Source organism: Triplophysa dalaica, chromosome 18, assembly GCF_015846415.1.
Source record: "Triplophysa dalaica isolate WHDGS20190420 chromosome 18, ASM1584641v1, whole genome shotgun sequence".
Classification (NCBI taxonomy): domain Eukaryota; kingdom Metazoa; phylum Chordata; class Actinopteri; order Cypriniformes; family Nemacheilidae; genus Triplophysa; species Triplophysa dalaica.
Genome location: NC_079559.1, coordinates 13,262,138 through 13,282,208, shown reverse-complemented (window position 1 = coordinate 13,282,208; position 20,071 = coordinate 13,262,138). Strand labels below are relative to the sequence as shown.

Below are 20,071 nucleotides of genomic sequence, written 5' to 3'. Positions count from 1 at the left end.
GTGTTTTATGTCATAGAATAAAACATGAAAATATTTGGAGGCTTTGTTTACCTTATTTCTGACGATTTACGAAAAACCCATAAAAAAACAAAGACTTGCACATACCTATGTATAAATGTATAGGATAATGCAATGTAAGTCGCTTTGGATAAAAGCGTCTGTCAAATGCATAAATGTAGATGTAGAAGAGGGACAGAAGTGAACGATTGACTAGAAATATGTGAAATATAAAACCCAAACCGGAAAACCATAATTCACTTACACGTATTTAATCGTGGAGGTCTCACCGAATGGTTCAATATTATATTGAGTATTGTGGCATTCCAAATACATAAACATCCATTGTAAAACCCAAAATCATAATAAAAGCTTTGAAAACAGCTAAAGAATGGCGGCTTTAATAAAAACACACAAAACTTTAAAAAAGTACAATGACATTTGATTATATTAAACACAGTCCTACAAAACGAATAATCACAGCACACATTAAAAATAATTAAGAGTTTGGTTCCAAAATGCACAATTTTTTTAAGATTTTTCAAAAATCAAGTTTTTTATTATGTTATGATGTTTAAATTGTGTTTTATTGTGTTAGTTAGCACCATTTTTTGAGTTATTATGGCTCAAATCAAAATCAACAAACTACATTTTGATTGATATTAATTGGAAAGAAACGAAACGAAAAAACGACTGTGTTAAATAAATGTCAAAAGCACTGGCTTTTGAAAATTAGAACAAAAAGAAAATCCTTTTTTGTCATTCAAATTAGTTAATAATCAAAGCTTTTACAAATTTCTAAGTGACTACAGTTAAGACTTATATTCCATAGACTATGAAAACTTTTAGACATCAGAAGCATTTAATTACTATGTTAAAGTGTAAGAATAAAAAAAACTGGCCCAACACGTGTGACTATCCTTCAACATAAACTACCCTCCAGATATGGTGTTATCAACAGCCAAGTATGGGGAATTGCCTCAGTTAACAAACACACCAGAGTCAACATTACACACAGTACTAGGAGTGACGTCATCATGTTGACATGCTCCACCACTGGTGGAACTCCAGCAATTCTGCCTTATTCAACACGGCCTGATGTAATACAAGGGCAGCTGATAGCAGTGATCTGTTAGGCGCAAAAGTGGGTGAAAGTAGAAAGCTTATTTTTAACATCTAGTTTAGTCTTGCACAAGTTAAAAGCATTTAAGGAATACTTCAAAGTATTAATAGACAAGAGTTCAATGCTATTTCAGGAAATAAACTAAATTTATCAGTTGAGCTGGTCCTCAAAGGGGCAAATGTATATTCACGTCTTTCTTCCAAGTCTTCCCTGCAGCAAATCCACCCAATACAGAAACAAGAAGCCAACCAATCACATCTGCTCAAACTGCATCTAAGTGCTTTACACCAGTTTATGTCCTTATACATTCTGTAGTAGTTCTATTATAAAAGTCAAGAATGGCCATGGCAAGGACTTTAAAAGTTTGAAAGCTAAAAATGTGTATCTAGTCCCCGAATACTACTTCAGCATGTAAAGCAGTTCATATAAGGAGAAACAAAGCATCTGTCTTGAATGAACAATAAAGGTCTGCTGTAATAAAGCTCGCTGAGTTTGTGCACAGAATAAAAAAAAACATACAGAGATAAAGAAGCTAGCTCCACATTTCAAAAGACAACATTTAAAAAAAACAGCTTGTTTCTTTTCGGCTTCTCTTCGTTGATCTGCACAAGGCGGTGAGGAGAGGAGAGTGGAGCGAGGAAGAATATCATTACTCAACACAAAACGCAGAGGGGTGGAACTGGAGTTGAAGCGAGTCCAAAACAAATCTGTTGTTTTCTGGCCATGAGTCCTGGCAGCCCTGCAGAGCAACGAGGTTGTCTAAGGCCAGTTCTGTTTTGGGTTCAGGCATCTCGCTGGTCCACTTATGACACTGTGCTTTGTTCTTTTCTAATGTACAGTGGGAACGAATACTGCCCATGAGAAAGAAGCCCTTCCAACTGGCCCATGTCCAATTACACTAATAGACTTAAGCAGGGTGGCCTTCATTTTTCAAATTCCACCACTTTTCATGTGCAAATCAAACACTGTTGACAAGCATTTGGCATCCACCATGATTTATTGACCCTTAATAACAACATCTTAGACATGAGGAGTGAGTGAGTGTACTCCCAGCCTCATCATGAGCAGACTGTTGAAGTGTAAGACAGAGCAGGGCAGGTCCACAAATTATGCAGTTTGCTCATTATGTTAACTCAGGGCCTGTCAACATTTTAAACACACAACAAGAGTGATTTACAAGTGAAGGGAATCCATGCCTCACATAGGTTATGTGATAACAAGCAACGCATCTTGATGTGGAACAGCGAACAGTATACGCCATGTGTTGCACTTTATTGCGTTACTGTAAGAACAATCAAGCTTCAATATGAGCTCTCAAACCGCAAATTGTTTAACCATATAAAGATCATAGTGTGTGACATTCATGTGTATCCCTAAAGCGGTCTTTAAGAGCATCTGACTATCCATTGCCTTAAACACACGTTATATAACATACTTCACTGTGAAACAAGCAGCTTTATTTTTGCTTTACTACCACTAAATACTGAGTTGGACACCAATCATGATAGAAGCCTTGCGAGTTAAATGGTTTTTGTTCTTTCTAAATTAACACCATGTTGTACGAGTTCAAATTTATTAAGATGGATACATTCAGAGCAAGAAATCAAAGCCCCTTCACCCTAGGAGTCCTCGGCGTACACCCTGTTGTTACTACAAAACAACTAACGTTGGCGTTCAATGCAATTTAACCGAGCTAACTCGGCTAGCTCCACAGTCGACCAAATAAACCTCTTTTAATGGAACGTAATGTGGTTAGAAAAACATCATATAACACGTTATAAAAGACTACACGATATATAGCGGAAAACATCAGAAACAATATAATAGCCGTGTCTAATGCTATCTCACAAACACTGCTAGCTATGCTAACTAGCCGGCCAGTCTTTCACGGAGGAACCGATTTCCGCCTAGCGCGGCGACGCTCATTCCAAATCCATGGGCAATAGTGGCAAGAGACTCGCCGAGTCGAGGACAACAGAAGCTCAGTGAAAATTAAAGCAAGTTACCCTAAAAACGGCGGAGAGCTCTCGGCAACCTCAAACAGACAAACGGCTAACACATTCGCGTAATAACTCACCTCTCCGCGGAAGGTGAAGGTCTGTCGCCACCGGACGGTTTTGTGGTTTCCAAGGAGTGAGAAATGAAGAAATGTTCACGGGTAATCCACATGTACGGTTAAATAACGGAGTCGTTTTCGTGCTCGTCGGTTTCAGACCGGATTCCACACGAGCGCCGCGCGCCCGTCGCGTGAATAACTGATCTGTTTTGCGCTACCTCAATGGGTTCGGCCTTCTCTCGCTCTCAGTCTGTTTTTTCCCCTCTGTCGGTTTTATTCGCGTCTACGCCCTCTTATCTCCAGCCAGTTGTGAATCGACAAGAGTTATTCGCTCCCATTCCGTACTTGTTTTCCCGCAACGGTGTATGTAAATAGAAAAAGCGACAGAGGATCTGTGCAGATGACTGGAGTCCGTGTGTGTGTATGACTGACTGACTGACTGCCAGGCTGCTGTTCGCTGAACGTCAAGTGCAGTTTCTTAGCTCTTAAAGGGCCAGTGCGCCCTTTTCGAAAATAGCTTAAAATGATGTGTGAAAGTTGAAATAACTACAAATCGCATCACTGATCAGAAGTTATGTTATCTTCAAGTGCACATGAGAAAGTTGTACAAGTTGATTCGACCATTCAGTATTACAACATATAGCACTTTTTTGTTGTGTTGTTTTTCGCATCCTGTCTTTAAAATAATTGAAAAACAGCATGTAAAGTTCAACTAAAAAGGGAAATGTTGTTATCCTTTATTCACACTCATGTCATTCAAACCTGAACATGATGATTTTTATCTTTTTCACAATAGAAGATATTTTGAGAAATGTCTCTGCAGGTCTTGTGTGTCTATACAATATACAATTGTTTCGTCACCAATGTTCTTCAAATCATCTCATTTTGTGTATATATGTATATGAATAAATAAGTCACATGTGTTCAAATACATGGCTGTTCATGTACTCGAAATTACAATATGTCAGACTTCACTTAAAGGATACACTCAATAAGCTAGACTCTTAAAAATAAAGGTGCTTAAATGTTTTTCATATCGATACCATATTACACATTTGTGGTTTTACAAAGAACCATTCAGTCAAAGGTTATTTAAAGAACTATTTCTTTATTGCTTTTTTTATCCGAAGGTGTTAAAGGTTCTTTATGCAACAAACGTTTTTTTCTATGGCATGAAAGCACTTTTTTGAAGAGTTTATGTTCACAATTTACACAGAGACAAATTTGGCAGATGATGCAATTTTAATAATTGAGAATTTAATGTACACAGAAATCTTTAATGGCCAGAACCATTTTGTAGCAAATTGATTAAAATCACACATGTCAGTCTACCTAATAACCTAAAATATTTCAACACGGCCTTTCAACATATCAGCAGTTCTCATATCACACTTAAATATCATTACAGATGAGAAATATACACAAATATATAGAAAAAACAGACACTAATGTGTCGTGCCCCCTGTGCTGTGGCTCTCCAGGCCCATCACATCTGGGTCATTTGAAGCCTGTGGAGACACAAGCTGTGGCTACAGTGTTTTAACATTGAAGAATAGTGTCAGAGAGATCACACTGCGGACTCAGTATATGACCTGTGGTTTGTCTAATGATCTGTAACCTTTGCTCTGTGGCTCAGCCTCCCACAGTTATGCATATACAGCCGTGAAGTTCCATAATGAATTAACCTTTCACACATGATCTACCCGAGGAGCCTTTATACATCAACAGAGATTCTTTTCCACACAGTATCTCTGTGCAAAAGACGTTGATCTGCTAGCTGCATTTTGTTTGTGTGGGCAGCTCCTTTATTTAAGCGAGAATAATTCAAGCCATTGTGTTTTTATTGTAAGCATGCATAGCTCTGAATGTTCGTTACACGTGTTCCTACTTTTCAAAAGTAAAACAATATGTTCGTCCTCAGAAGTGATCTCACAAGATGATTGCCTGACACAAAGCAACAGCGTATCTCTTCCCCGTGGTGATAATCTTTGTGTGCGTGTGTGCGGGTCTACGGATTTGCATGTTGACATTTATAATGCGCATATGTCTGGGCAACCTTCAAAGAGCAAACCAAAAATCTCACAATTGTGAGTCAGTTGTTTTTCACATCGTCTTGAAGAAGTGATGTTTCCAGGCTCTTTTACATTGTGGAGAGAGAAAGAAGGAGAGAAAAAAGCTATCTGGCCGTTTGAGGAAATATCTATATTTATGTCACCCCTGACTATCTCATCTGATTATCTGACTAACAGTGTCCTATGCGTAATAACGTAACATTAAATCCAGTTTAGGCTTGACCTACATTCGTTTTTTCAGATTACATGATGTCATAAGGGTTGTTTTCTTTTGCTCTATTTTTCTTACTGCTCCCCACGTCTCTCTCTCTCTCTCTCTCTCTCTCTCTCTCTCTCTCTCTCTCTCTCTCTCTCTCTAAGAGGGTTGTTTATTTGATCAAAGTTCCCCAGAGCCTGAAGTGTCGCACCATTATCTCATCCTTAATCTCTACAATGGCCAATTACTCAGTGCTCCGATAAAGCTAGAGCAGTTGCAGTTTCCCAACGCGCCCGTGTGTGTGTGTTTTTGCAGATGTACAAGAGAAGTTTTTTGGCTTTCTCATTTTTGGTGTTTTGGATGAAATACAATGTGATTCTCTTGTTATTTAAGTCCATTGGAAAACAAGCTCAGATTGAGATTTCGATGGAAAGAATTAATATTAATGTATTTCAAACAGGTTTCCTGAAGCTTTATCCTTCCTGTCTGTCATTGGTCACATAAAGTACCGCCCCAAATTTACATCATTGGTTGAGCCATGTATAAACAGTATGTACTGTATAAACTCTTAAAAATAAAGATGCTTCACGATGCTATAAAGAACTTTTTGTCTAATAAAGAACCTTTAACTTCCGAACATCTGTTTCACCAAAAGATTCTTTGTGGCCAAAAAAGGTTCTTCAGATTATAAAAAGGTAAGGAAGAGAAGTTTTTACTGTGCAATTGCTGTAAAGAACATTTAAGTACATTCACAGTGTACACCTGTAAAAAGAGAAATTTTTGGATTTACTATTTATAGGAACATGTTTAGGTAAAATGAGAACATTTCTCTCAATTCTCAAAAATAATTATATATATATATTACATTTGGCAGATGCTTTTATCCTAAGCGACTTACATTGCATTATACTTTACATTTATTTCTGAGTATTTTATATTATTATACCAATGCATTGCATATTAATACGAATAAATAAAAAATATAAAATGTGTCAATAAATATGTATAAATAAATGATGCTTCAATAAATATAATTTTTTGTTTTTTTCTAACCACAACCCCTTCTACCTCTGATCTTTTGTTCAGTCAGGCTTCAGATAAAAATGTTTTCAACCACAACAAGCATTCATATCTAAACATCAAACTCTTGTCCCTCCTGGAGCTTTCCAAAGCAAAGCTACAGCTACGAGCTATTGATTTCAAAGCATCTAAATTTGTGGTTATCTAGAAGAGAACCATTAGGCTAGCTTGAATAAATGATGAGCAGCATCAACACAGGCAGATAGCTCTGGCGGGGGGTGCTGGAGGGCGCTCAAAGCGGCTCTCCCTGTTGATACAGCTGAAGACATTACCGCGGTACAAAAGTGACAAATGAATTTGGCTGACAAGAAAGAAAGGAAGAGAACGGCGCTTTTATTTAGATATGCTCAGATGGATGGTTACTTCACAGAGTCACATCTGTGATAACAATTCCACATGCTGGATTCCTCCGACGGATCATCTACATTCCAGACTCTCACCACACGGATTACTCAGTTCCAGCACACACACACTTTATTCAGCTCTTTGTTCCTTCTCATCTGCGGAAATGAAGCCAGCTGTCAAAAGGGTGAAATATTTTGAAAAATGAACTCATTTGTGCCATTACATAATTAGTCTACAAGAAAAAGTAACAGGAAAAGATTTGAGAGCAGATAAAATAAATGAGGACACACATTTGTGGTACATTGTGTAGGTTATTTATAGCATCATTACAATTATATCGCAAATTCTCGGTCGGTGAAGGAGAGAGAGGAGTACATTCGCTAGGTCTAGTCAACGTACCGAAGCTGGCATTCATTACCGCAACCAGAGAACAGGGGGAACATTCCACAGAATTATCTCCCCCACCCCAAACCAGGCAAGAGAGAGAGAGAGAATCAACGATATGAGGAGCAGGTGACATTTCCTGACAGTAGAATGCAGGATGAACAGGAAACGTATTGTATGAAATACAACAAGAGCACATCAATAACAGAGAGATTGTTGGGTGGCCTTTTATATTAATCTCATATCTTACACATGCACACACACACACACACACACACACACGCACACACATGCTTTTGGGGTGTGATGAGTAGTGGTGAAGATATATCATTAGCTCTTCAACGTTTCAACCTCTATCTACAGGAAGGGCCTGGCTTCAGAGCCTACAGTGTCAACTCTGTTTTCACACACAACCACGTACACTCAAACGTAAGCCATGCACTTTGCAGTTTTGGGATTCTACCACAGTGTAACAAATCTCACAATTTCCTATTGTGTGGACAATTACATCCCCATATTGAAACCAAACTCCTCCACCATTGTTTTTCTTCCTTGTAGGGACTTTCCAATTCACTCTTTTGTTTCTGAGATAATGATATCAGCTAACACTACTCATAAACCTACGCTTCACAAGTCAGGTACAATTTGGGCAGTTTAATTAAAACATTCATTATGTTTATCCTCACTGGGAATTATTTCAGGTTATACTTTTCTTGCTTATATAAACACAACCCAACACACAGATCACTGTAAACCCTAATGTTCAAAATAATCAAACAGATTAAGTAAAGTAAACTTAATTTAATAAAAAAGTTCTACACATATTTTTTTACGTTTGAGTAAATAATAATGATTCTTTTTGATTAACTTGAAATTTGACAAAAACTAAAAAAAAATACTTAATTTAAACATGTTAATTCAACACAATTGGTCAAGAAGGATTTCCAATTCCCAGCATGCTTTGCGCCAGACTGCATTAGGAGAGTAAATAAAAAAATAATATTATTTTATATGTTTTTAGTAAAGTTAAAGACGTATTAGTGTTTAATCTTCACTTCTCTTAGATATTTAGAGTTTGACATATTTTTCAGTTTTGTGGTTACCATTGTTTGGAAGAGTGGTGCATGTGCCTAGTGTTTGTGAAGCTACAATCCACCTGTAACATGTGTTATGTTACCAAAAAGCAGTAAGTGTGTTAATGCCAGTTCTGAGATCAGTCTCTTCATGCTAATATTGGATTGCATAAGTCAAGTTGCTTGATTTAAGCATATTAAGACTAAGGAATATGCAAAACATTTTTACTTATTTATTTAAGTTCTGTCTGCTTAGTTTCATAAAAATGATCAAATAAATATTTAAGTAGCACTAACTAAGATTTTTAAGAACTTTATTGTAACAGTAATCAAAATTTGAAGGTTCTGCTTACTTAAACCAAGAACCAAAAAATGTGAATATTAATAACTTATCCGGGTTTACAGTGCTGTTAACACAAAAGGAAAAACCCAATGATTCATCAGAGTCCAGGGCCATTAGTTATTTCACTTCCCTTTTTCTGCCTCTTTCTCTTCCTTTGCATACACAGATGGCCCCATTGACCGCTTGCATACTTCACATTCCAGTTTATATTTCAGTGTCTGCCTTCTGCTGGACTCTGGCCAGCTCCTTGTTTCCTTTTTGCTGTTCAGCACTCTCATAAAATAGCTTTTGGTACCAAGTACAGCTTGGAAGACTGCTACCACAGAAAACACTGCATTCTGCGATGCTGTTGAAATCTTCTGAGGACACGCACACACACACACACACACACACACACACACGCACACACACACACACACACACACGCATACACACACACACACACACACACACACACACACACACACACACACACAGCAAAACAAAGACAGAAAGAGTAACCACCCACACTTGTTCCTTCCTCCAGCTAGAGTTGAACCACTATAACAGTTTAACAATGGAACTGGTCATGTATTTCAACTCCAGACCTTATTTGTACTGTATGATGTATCACATGTAGATATTTGCAAAGACCCAGGGAGTATCATGGCAAGGATATCCTTTATAGCTACAAAGTTGTCAACAAGAGTCTGACACTAGCAACACTACAGTCATGGGTTTGATTTTCAGAAATGCATGTTTATCAGATGTATGCATTACTATTACTGTTGTAAAGGTAATAACCTACGCTCTTATAAATAATGGTGCTTAACATGTTCTTCACAGCATTGCCATAGAAGAACCATTTTTGGTTCCACAAAGAACCATTCAGTCAAAGGTTCTTAAAGGACCATCTCTTTCTTCCCTTTTTTACAATCTAAAGAATCTTTTTTCGCTTTTTTTCGGATGTTGAAGGTTCTTCATATAACCATGACAAAAAGGTTCTTCAATGGCATTGTGAAGCATTCAAGTGTAAACTAAATTGTAAAAGTCACCAAGTTTGTGCTATTGGGACATGAATGATATCTTAAAATGTCGGGCACAGAGCATAAAACCTCCTCCCTTTATTAAACTGACATATCGGGATTGATATTTAAACATCATTTGATTCCATGCAAAATGTCTCTAAAAGGGCCACAAGGGGGGCATAAATAACCAAATTCATGACCTTTCCAACCAATTAGCTTTTAGCATCACTTTATTGTCTGTCAGCAAGCTTGAGAGACATGTACTGTGGATGGTGAAGACAGACTTAACAATTTTGTCGAGCTGTAGATGAAATCCTCATTAATAATCTTAAATAGGCCTAAACGATAACCTGTATATTAAAAATATGTAAAGAATATGTTAAAATAAAAAGACTGCTCTAGTTTATTTCTGCATTGTGGCAACTGCTGCCGAGTTTTAACGAAAAACACCTCAGGAATGACAGTCACTCAAGAGCAATGTGAAAGACTAGAATTCAAAGACGCATGAAAGTTGTGAAGAAAATCTTTATATATAAACAGCTGTTGAGAGACCACTCCAAAATAATTTGCAGTTTTTCGTGTATTTTCCATTTGAACATAAATAAACAGTGTATAGGCCTCCTTTTGCCCGGTAAGAGTACAGTTGTTAATATTTTCACAGGCTATCTTTCAGTTCAAAGTGACAGAGAAATGAAGTTTGTGTCTGTTTTGCATAAGCACGACTGAGTGAAGACAGATAGCCTTTAGATCCCATATAGCTCAAAGAGGGAGCATTTAAATACTCTCCCGCACCCGATAAATCTGGAGGGATTATGTGATGATGTCATGGAATACAGAAGAGGAAAATAAGGGCACATTTGGGAAATGGATGATCCGCTGCTTCTAAAAACGTAGCAGTCCGTAAATCTTCAATGATAATCAAGCTACGATTCGCTGAACGTATCATAAATATTTATGCGGTTACAGATATATTATCTTGCTGCATCAAAACAAAGGAGCATCATTCACAGAGCCCTACACATTCTTCCTGAGCTGAATAAAATAACCGCACACATCCAGCGCAGTTTATTACGCCGCTCTGTCAGTTTACTCCCAAACAAAGGTGGAGTACCACAATGGGTGGATACACAGGGGAGAAAGATAAAGATGCAAGTTCAAGGATGGAAGAGAAAAGATAGGAGAGATTGCCAGGAATTTGTGGGAGGTTGACAGAGCGCAGGAGAGAGAAAGGGATGGTAAGCGGAGAGAAGGGTGGAGAGAGAGGGTCATCTGAGGGGCTGGAGGGCCATAAATAAGGCTAATGAAATGGCCGTGCTTTAGATGGCTGAGGCCCAGGCCTTTAGCTTGATTTATTCTGATTGTGTCCTAGCACACAGTAGACCCATCTATCCACCTTTCTCCGTTTCTCATTCTATAACCCTGGTCAGGGGAATGGAAATCATTCTAACAGGGTGCCCCCCTCAATTTTTGGGATATCCATCCCAAATTTTTGGGGGAAATAATCATTATATTTTATGATAGTTTTGCTTGGCTTTGGCATGAAACAAATTGTAGACGTGCAGAGCAATACCTATAAAGACTGGGTGAAATCAAAATTGGACTTTTGTTGCCATGTCTCTTAGCTTTGAAGTCATGTTTAAGCTAACTGCTAATAGCAAACGCAACCAGTCAAAGACAAAAGTGTTTAAAATGTTTTTCTAATCTGGAAAAATGGACACAAAATGATGACTCATCTTGTACTAGCCCATTGAAATCCTCCAAGAATGAGTATGATCCTCACATTTATACGCTCTTAAAAAAGGATGTGTTAACATAAACACATTGTTTCTTTTATGCAATTTAACACATTATGTGTAAACACAAGTCTTGTTAAAAGTAAACGCAAAATGTGTTGTCCCAGAAATAACACAGATGCAAACACAAAATGTGTTGTTTTTAACACAACTGTTTTTAGAGTGTACCATCTGCAACCAAATAGCAATGCAATTTAAAAAAATAAGTTGTACAATACACAAGGGGGTTTCAAACTGGGTTCTTGGGACCCCCAGTGGAAAAGTTGTATTGCAAACTCGGAAACAATATGTTGTCTTTCTAATATTTAACAAAGATTAAATGGATCTTTCTACATACAAAGACATAAATCAAAACATATTTTAGAAAGGGGTCCCTCACAAAATATTCATATTATTAGTGGGTCCTAAAGCTTCAAAAACACTGATACCCAATATGCACTATATAAACTCTACCTCTACCATCTAGTGTATGAATTTTATGAGTCTAGTATTATCTCAAATGGAATACATCATTCTTTTTAACTAACAGTAAGCATACCACAATGGCAAATGAAATCAAATGCATAACACAATGCAAGTAAATGAAAATCAACTTGTGCATTGTAGTTTTGATGTCAGTGTTACTTGACATGACCATCTTCAAATGGAGGCATAATCGTCTCCACAGGCGAACTTTGCTCACACTGCACCTTATAGCCCACCTCTTTTCCGCTGCGTAAGCAAAAACGGTTGAGTGTGTCTACACAACTTTTACTACGAAATGTGTTAAATATTGCCCAAGTATGTGCTTTGGGAATGGAATACCCCTATGATGTTTCTCACAAACTTCCTGTTTCCACAGAAAATACGTTGAGATCGGACCATGACACCCACTACCTCCAGAAGTTCTGGGCGAACACATTACCTTATTAATATTTAAGCAAGGACAAGCAAAGGTTTATAAAAGCCCCAACCCACTGCCTCCTTAAACTTGTATTATTTTCGCAAAGTATATCATGTTGCACTCAAATATCTATGAAAGTACCTGACAGAACTAGAACTTTCCCAGACCAGCACATTAAGGGTAAATAACTTCCTCCATCATCTGTTCATGAGAAGGTCTTTCATCTACTCTCTCTAATACACAGCAGTATCAAATCCCAGTCAAACTGTAGGGAAACCAGAGTAGTCTCTACAGAGATTAAAAACACCAGACTTATACACAATATGGCACATTTGGAACTGTTTGAAATGAATGTGTGTAGGTGTGTGTGCTCCAAAACCACATGTCTCAGCAGTGACATTATTCATCACAGTTCTCCTGTGGGCTTGCGTTTTCTCCTTCTCTCTTTTTCTCATAAACACACACATCCAGAGCAGAAGAATGTCTTAACTTCACAGCGTCCATCTTTTATATTGTATAACTCTATCTTCTCTGCTCCTACTATGTGTGAGCGTGTGATGTCAGGAGATATTAATAACAGGCCCTCGGGCTGCTTGACAAAGACCTATATCAGTTATAATTATCACGCGTATGGAGGACTGTAACAGGAGAATTAGTTCAGACTTACTCTGGTTATTCTCTACTCTCTCTCTCCAATCACTTTCCAAAGAGCTATGAAGCCTTATTATTCTTTACTTTTTATTATACATAAATGGAGGTAAGGACAGAAGATTATTGTGGAGAAAGAAAGGGAATTGAATCAGGCAAGACTTTAACCTGTATAGCCTCATCATATCTTGAAAGGTTTATATCACTAAAGTTTGCCATGAGCTCATGTTGCAAAGATAACAACAGCCAACTTGATCTCTGGAGCTATTTTCCAATGTGTCATTTTTGTATCAATTTGTACAACTTAAATTGCACAAAACACGATTACTAGACAAAAAGCAGTATACCCAAGCTCCACAACTCTAAACATGTTACTAGGGAAAAGGCAGATTGTATAATTTTGAACAAATCCAGCCACCAATTCTCTAAACCTTAAATTACAAATTGTTGTGAGATGTAATGTCGCAATGTAAAATTAAAATAACTACATACACATAAGATGTAGCTGCAAAGCAACTACATTTTAATTGACGAGTTGGCTTTTTTATTTAATTTTAAGGAACTAATAGGGAAAATCAGTATTTAATTTACAAGTAATATTTTTAATATACACTTGAATTCTAGGTTACTTAAGAGTAACTTATTGTTTTACTTACATTTACACAATTTAAACCGTATATTTCATTGATTTCACAGCTTTAAGACATTTTCTGTGTAAATTGTTTCATGCAAAATAACGTCATCGAGGTTTATTTTTTCAGGTTTTATTTCAGAAAAAGCAACCGTTCTAATTCAAGGTCAGATTGATCGAGTCTTAAGATATGTTTTATTTTATCTTGTTTGATTTACTGAAATGAAACAACCTCGATGACATATGCGATCGACAATTGCGACCTCACGTTATTAAAACGTGAACGTTTAAGGGCTAATTCACAATGATCCAACAAATGCCGACAAAGCTTTAGCCTCAAAACGTTCTGAAATGTCACATATCTCTGTACCCTTTAATGCATCAATTTATGACAACCTTGATAAGGTGAGTTTTTATTGATGAAAATGTAAAATAAGATTTGAAGTTTTTCTTTTTACACATATTTTTCAAAGTGATTTTCAAATGTCCACTTGAGTAGACAGTATGCATTGTTTGTGATTTGTGTGTAAATGGGTTAATAATAATAATATAATATTTTAAACAGCACGAATGAAAGATTCTTCAATGAACGTAATCAAAGTAAAAGTGAAGGTTGTATTTCACAAAGTTGCAATTTTCTATTTGCTTTCCTTGACTGTTGGCTCAGGTACTCCACAACCTCTTTACCCAAATGAATGTTCAACCAACATTTACCATTATTTCAAACTCTGCGCTCACGCTGTGGGTAACTATACTGCAAAGAATGAAACGTATTGGCTTTCAGGTTGCATAAAGCGCTGTTAGCTGGCAGTGAGATGAAACAAACCACCAAGTGAATAGAGGAAAAAATTGAATAACTCAAAATGCTTTCAAAGCACCTCCATCTGCACAAGAAGCGGTGACAAGGACTCGTGCGTGGGAGGTCTGGAGAAAAAACTGTGACAGAGAAAGAGAGCTACCTTTTGGATCGTTTAGCGATCTAATCATTTTTATGCCTTTCTTCTCCTTCTTTGCAGAACGTCATCCTTCTTTCTCTGAGGGTGGGCTGTTTTTCTCTTTGTGAGTGTTGTGTGAGTCAGTGCAGTTGGCCCACGCATTACCTCCATATAGGACAAAGCAGAGGAAGAGAGCAAGGCGAGAAAGCCCAAACTGTTTATAGACACACACCTCAATCTAAACCAAAGTCAGTGATATTTAATCCTTCTAGACCCCCACGAGCAATGAGACCCCCGGTATATCCTCCCATACATTCATAAACAAGCGTTCACAATGGATTTTGGGATTGTTTTATCCATAAAGAATATGTGTGATCACTTAGAAGGCAGCATCATTTTGAAAGAATTTCCGGAGCGTATGCCTTTAACGACACCTTTGGCAGCTCACGGTTTTGGGACAGAGGAACTTTCATTGGTATTTATTTTCCAGAGGTGTTTTTTCACTTTGAGACAGACTCAGTGAGCGTGTGAAGGCTGAAATAGTCTCAAGGTTATCTGCTGTTAACTGTGTATTTTTCTTTCTGTCACTGCTCTCTGTGTATGCTAGTATCTCTGGTGATAGATGATACGGGCAGAGAGCGGCTGGTGTGTCTCATCCCCCCACAATCTTACGGCATTAATGCCAGTGTGAGCAAAACTGCTCTGAAAAGTGCTGAATACCAAGATAAAGTCGCATTTATTGAGCCCCTGGAGCAAAAAAGAGAAGGATTGCTCAAGGCTCTCTCACACCTCTGGGGACTGACTGCAGGTCTCAGTTATGGTGCATGGAGGTATCAAGTTTGTTTCAGATGATAATGTGGATAGTCTAGTTTACACTGTTTCCCACAGTAAATGACACGTTTCTGCTGTTTTTCTTGTATATTTGCATTATTTTTCTGTAATTTGATATTTTTTGAATATTTTAAAAAACACATGAAAAAAATCTAAAAAAAACACCTTGCAAGATGTAAACACAGAAGCACTTCCGGTTTCAGCTTTTATTTATTTATTTCTTATTGTCATTTTACATGTACATATTTAACTTAATCTTAAAGATATTTGTAAACATTTTAAATTGGCTATCAATTTTATGTTGGTTGTATTTATGCAAACGTTTGTGTGGTGAAACAGGAGGTTCTTGTGGACTAGCATTAAACCAGCATTGGTTATGTCTACATAAGGTCCACAGTGTACAGCGTTGTTTTCTTAAGGGATAACAAAAACATAGCTTATCATATTCTGTCGAAAGTAACGTGATTATAAATGTATTGTATTTGTAATTCACACTGCATTCTAGATTTTGCCAAATTCATGGTAAAATCCATTCCATTCCATTTTCTACCCCTGGAATACTGCTACAGCAAACAGTTTCGGAAGCACTGGTTTGGATAAATGACAAGTTGGTTTTAAAGGGAAAGTTCACCCAAAAATTTAAATCCAGTCATTATTTACTCATCCCTATGTTATTCCAAACCTTCTGCAGAACGCAAATTAAAATATTATTACACCAAAAAAAGAACGTTGGTTATCAACCAGCATTGAACCTCATTGACTTCCATTGTATGAACATAAAACCACAGAGACATTTCTCAAAATATCTTCTTTTGGTGATCAAAGAAGAAATAGGGTCATAACAATTTTGAATGACAGGAAAGTGAATAAATGATTGAGACTGAGAAATGATGAGACTTTCATCCAAAGTGACGTACAAATGTCAACAATAAGCACAGTAAGAGAAACATCTTAGAAACTGAGAAACTTTATTTGTCTGCGTTTTAAATGATCACTATCTAACAGAAAGAATCAAGATGTTAAAGCTGTCTCATTTGTGATTCTCCATTCCTGTGGGCTGCGAGCAAGAGAGGCTCTATTAACTTCAAGACCTATGCAATATTGTGTGACACTGAGTGAACCATAAATATGGATGAATGTGTGTGCGTGCACTTATGTGTGGGGGAGGCACGGTGTATTTTGAGCCAAGTCTTCCCAGAGCGTGAAACAGTCAATCCTAATGAGTGCATGTACTGTAATCTCTGAAAATAAAAATGACATTTGTCTGGCTCCAAAACCACCATAAAAGTAGCACAGACTATTAATATTCACTTTATAAAGAAGTTTTTTTTTCAAATATAAATGTTAACTTTCATTCTGAAGGTCGAACAGAGAGTTTGGAAAAAATAATGACTAGAAGTGCTATTTTATAAATGATATATATATATGAATTAAACACAATATTCTGTAAATTCATCTTTTGTGATTAAACAGAAATCATACACGTTTAATTAAATTTTTTTTCCAGTTTCTTTAAAGGTGCAGTGTGTGAAATTTAGCGGCATCTATTGGTAAGGTTGTGAATTGCAACCAACGGCTCACTCCACCCCACCCCCCTACCTTTTGAAGCACTATGACGTCGTCAAGTTTTCGCTTCTTTGCCGAGGAGATATTGTATTTACCAAACACGCTCTGAAGAAAAGTTTGTCCAACACCTCTGAACACACCGTTTTGTATGTATTTTTTTGCATTTCTGTCGAAATATCCTATAGATATGACCTAAAAAGCACCAAGGTACATGAATATGGTATTCATTCTGTACAAAAGAATACATCAAAGTACCACGGTGTTAGAATCTGATACGGTCACTGTACCATGGGACCCTCACAGTAGTTGTTTGTAAGGGATATCACAGCAACAAAGAGCGCAGAACTGATAGGTCACTGTTAGAAAGCGGTAATGTGATCTCGAGCATTCCTGTGGTGGCAGCCAAGTATTGTACAGTCTCAGGCTGATAGAATACACTTTTGTCCTCTACAGATACACTGAGTCATGTTGATCTCACCAGGGAAGAGTGAGAGAGAAGAATACAGAGAAAAAAAATAAGTGTTTGTCTCTTGACGAATGTAAATTATTTACCTCACCACCCTGAACTCTGCCACATTCCCTTGCTCCCCCCCAACTCAGCCGGGGGGGTTTCAAACCATTGCGGTCAGCATAGAGGCCACACCTGTTTACCTTTTTACCTTACGTTACTGTGTGTGTTGTGTGCGTAACACTTGTTAGTGGCGTTTGCTAACACAGATACTGTTGATAAATGAATCGTAAGCATCATTTAGTACTTAAGTGGGTGATAGAGTTGTCTTTAATGTTGTCAATGGTCATCATTTATGCACCCTCATGTGGTTCAAAACCTGTATATGACCCAAAATAAGATATTTTATATGTCCATACGATGGAAGTCCAATGGTGTTTGGTAAACATTCTTCAAAATATCTTCTTTTGTATTGAGCAGAAGCAGGAAAGTCACATAGGTTTGGAATGACATGAGCGTGACTATTGATGAAACATTTTCATTCATGTTCGGCCTATCACTTTAACATCAAGTTGATTTATGGTGACGTGTAAAATCTCACATGCTTTTACATTTTTTGCCAGCTCTGCGCACTTGCCAAAATTAGACTACAATCATTTTAACTTTGACTCTTGTTCATTTCATGACAAAGAACACATTGCTCTGTCTGAAAACAGAAGTCTGTGAGGTTTGGAGTGAACCTTCAGGCTCAGATACAGTATGTGAAACGTTCCTTTGATTCATTTGATGCTTTTGATTTGATCTTGATTTACTGTCGGTGTGTGTGTGTGTGTGTGTGTGTGTGAAAGAGAGAGAGAGAGAGAGAGAGAGAGAGAGAGGACACGTGGGTGATAAACAGGTTGAGTGATGATGGCTCCTGACAGCCCCTGATGACTCAGAGAGAGCAGAGATGGGGGAGGAGTTGGACTGATGGGTGGAGTCTTCGATCTCATATCTATAGATTATATAAATCAATCTGTCAGGAATCTTCATCTTGACAATATACATACAGCACAATACTATTTAAACACCATGAGGCACATGTTGTGGACACATTTAAACAAAGCTGAATCACTTAAGCACCCTCTGATGGAAAACACAGACCACTGAGCATTTTGAATATGTGTGTGTGTGTGTGTCTGACAGCATCTCATTAATCTACATTGTCATTATTAGGCTTGAATGAGGTCTGACTATGATTGATACAGAGAGAGCTGTTTCTAGGGGAAAGGTCCCTTTCACTGTGTTAATCACCGCTGACCTCTACCCCCCTGTGTGTGTGCGTGTCTGTGTGTTTTGCAACTGACCTTTGACACCTCTGAGGAAACACATGAGAAAACCCACATTACACACACTGGACTGACCGGCAATCATTAAAGACACAGAAAAAAATGCAGAAAGGTAAAGAACCTGTTTCTTGATGCATATTATGCAGGGAGAGCAGATGAGGACAGAGATGAGTCTCTTCATATTTCACAGTCCCTCTGGGCTACTGCAGGAGAAATGTCATAGTCTTATAGATGTCAATGAAAGTCTATAGCAGCTAACTAAAGGTACTTAGAAAAATAAGTCAGTACATGCTTAGAAACTTGCACAAATATAGCTTTTTACATTTTTATGAGGAAAAACAGTGTCTAACCCTTGTCTCTATGATATGGTCTACATATATGCACTCACCTAAAGGATTATTAGGAACACCATACTAATACTGTGTTTGACCCCTTTCGCCTTCAGAAAGGCCTTAATTCTACGTGGTATTGATTCAACAAGGTGCTGAAAGCATTCTTTAGAAATGTTGGCCCATATTGATAGGACAGCATCTTGCAGTTGATGGAGATTTGTGGGATGCACGAAGCTCCCATTCCACCACATCCCAAAGATGCTCTATTGGGTTGAGATCTGGTGACTGTGGGGGCCATTTTAGTACAGTGAACTCATTGTCATGTTCAAGAAACCAATTTGAAATGATTCGAGCTTTGTGACAAGGTGCATTATCCTGCTGAAAGTAGCCATCAGAGGATGGGTACATGGTGGTCATAAAGGGATGGACATGGTCAGAAACAATGCTCAGGTAGGCCGTGGCATTTAAACGATGCCCAATTGGCACTAAGGGGCCTAAAGTGTGCCAGAAAACATCCCCCACACCATTACACCACCACCATAACTGCATTAATGAGAAATTGAACAGGTGTTTCTAATAATCCTTTAGGTGAGTGTATACACATATTACATTATGATTACAATATGTCAGCTGGAAACCTTGTAATATACTGTATGTCCAACACCACAAAAATACTGTATTTCCAAAAACGATTAAACACCGTGTTATGTTGCTCTTTATAATACTTTCACTCGATTAATACAGTATTTACAAAATGCATAAACAAACATTACTTGATTTATTTAGAGTTTGAACAAATACAAAAATAAACAACAAGAAAAACAACTAGGCTCCTTAGTAAGTAATTATATACGAAACAAAATTATAATGTTTACACAAACATTTGTAAACCAGACCATAATATATATTATCACCATAATATAATAACAGAGACATACAAGGAAATGAGAAATTAAAGGGACAGTTCAACCAAAAATGAAAATTCTGTCTTCATTTAATC

The 20,071-nt window shown here is 37.4% G+C and overlaps 1 protein-coding gene across 8 annotated transcripts in view; it reads right to left on the bottom strand.

The window, feature by feature from the left end:
* The window catches only part of LOC130407327 (nuclear receptor corepressor 2-like), a 76,995-nt gene extending 73,383 nt beyond the window's left edge, over positions 1 to 3,612 (bottom strand). For all 8 annotated transcript variants that reach the window (XM_056730112.1, XM_056730113.1, XM_056730117.1 and 5 more), the window contains exon 1: positions 3,198 to 3,612. The gene's annotated coding sequence lies outside the window, so the exon portion shown is untranslated. The remainder of the gene's footprint in view (positions 1 to 3,197) is intronic.
* Positions 3,613 to 20,071: the final 16,459 nt, after the last annotated feature.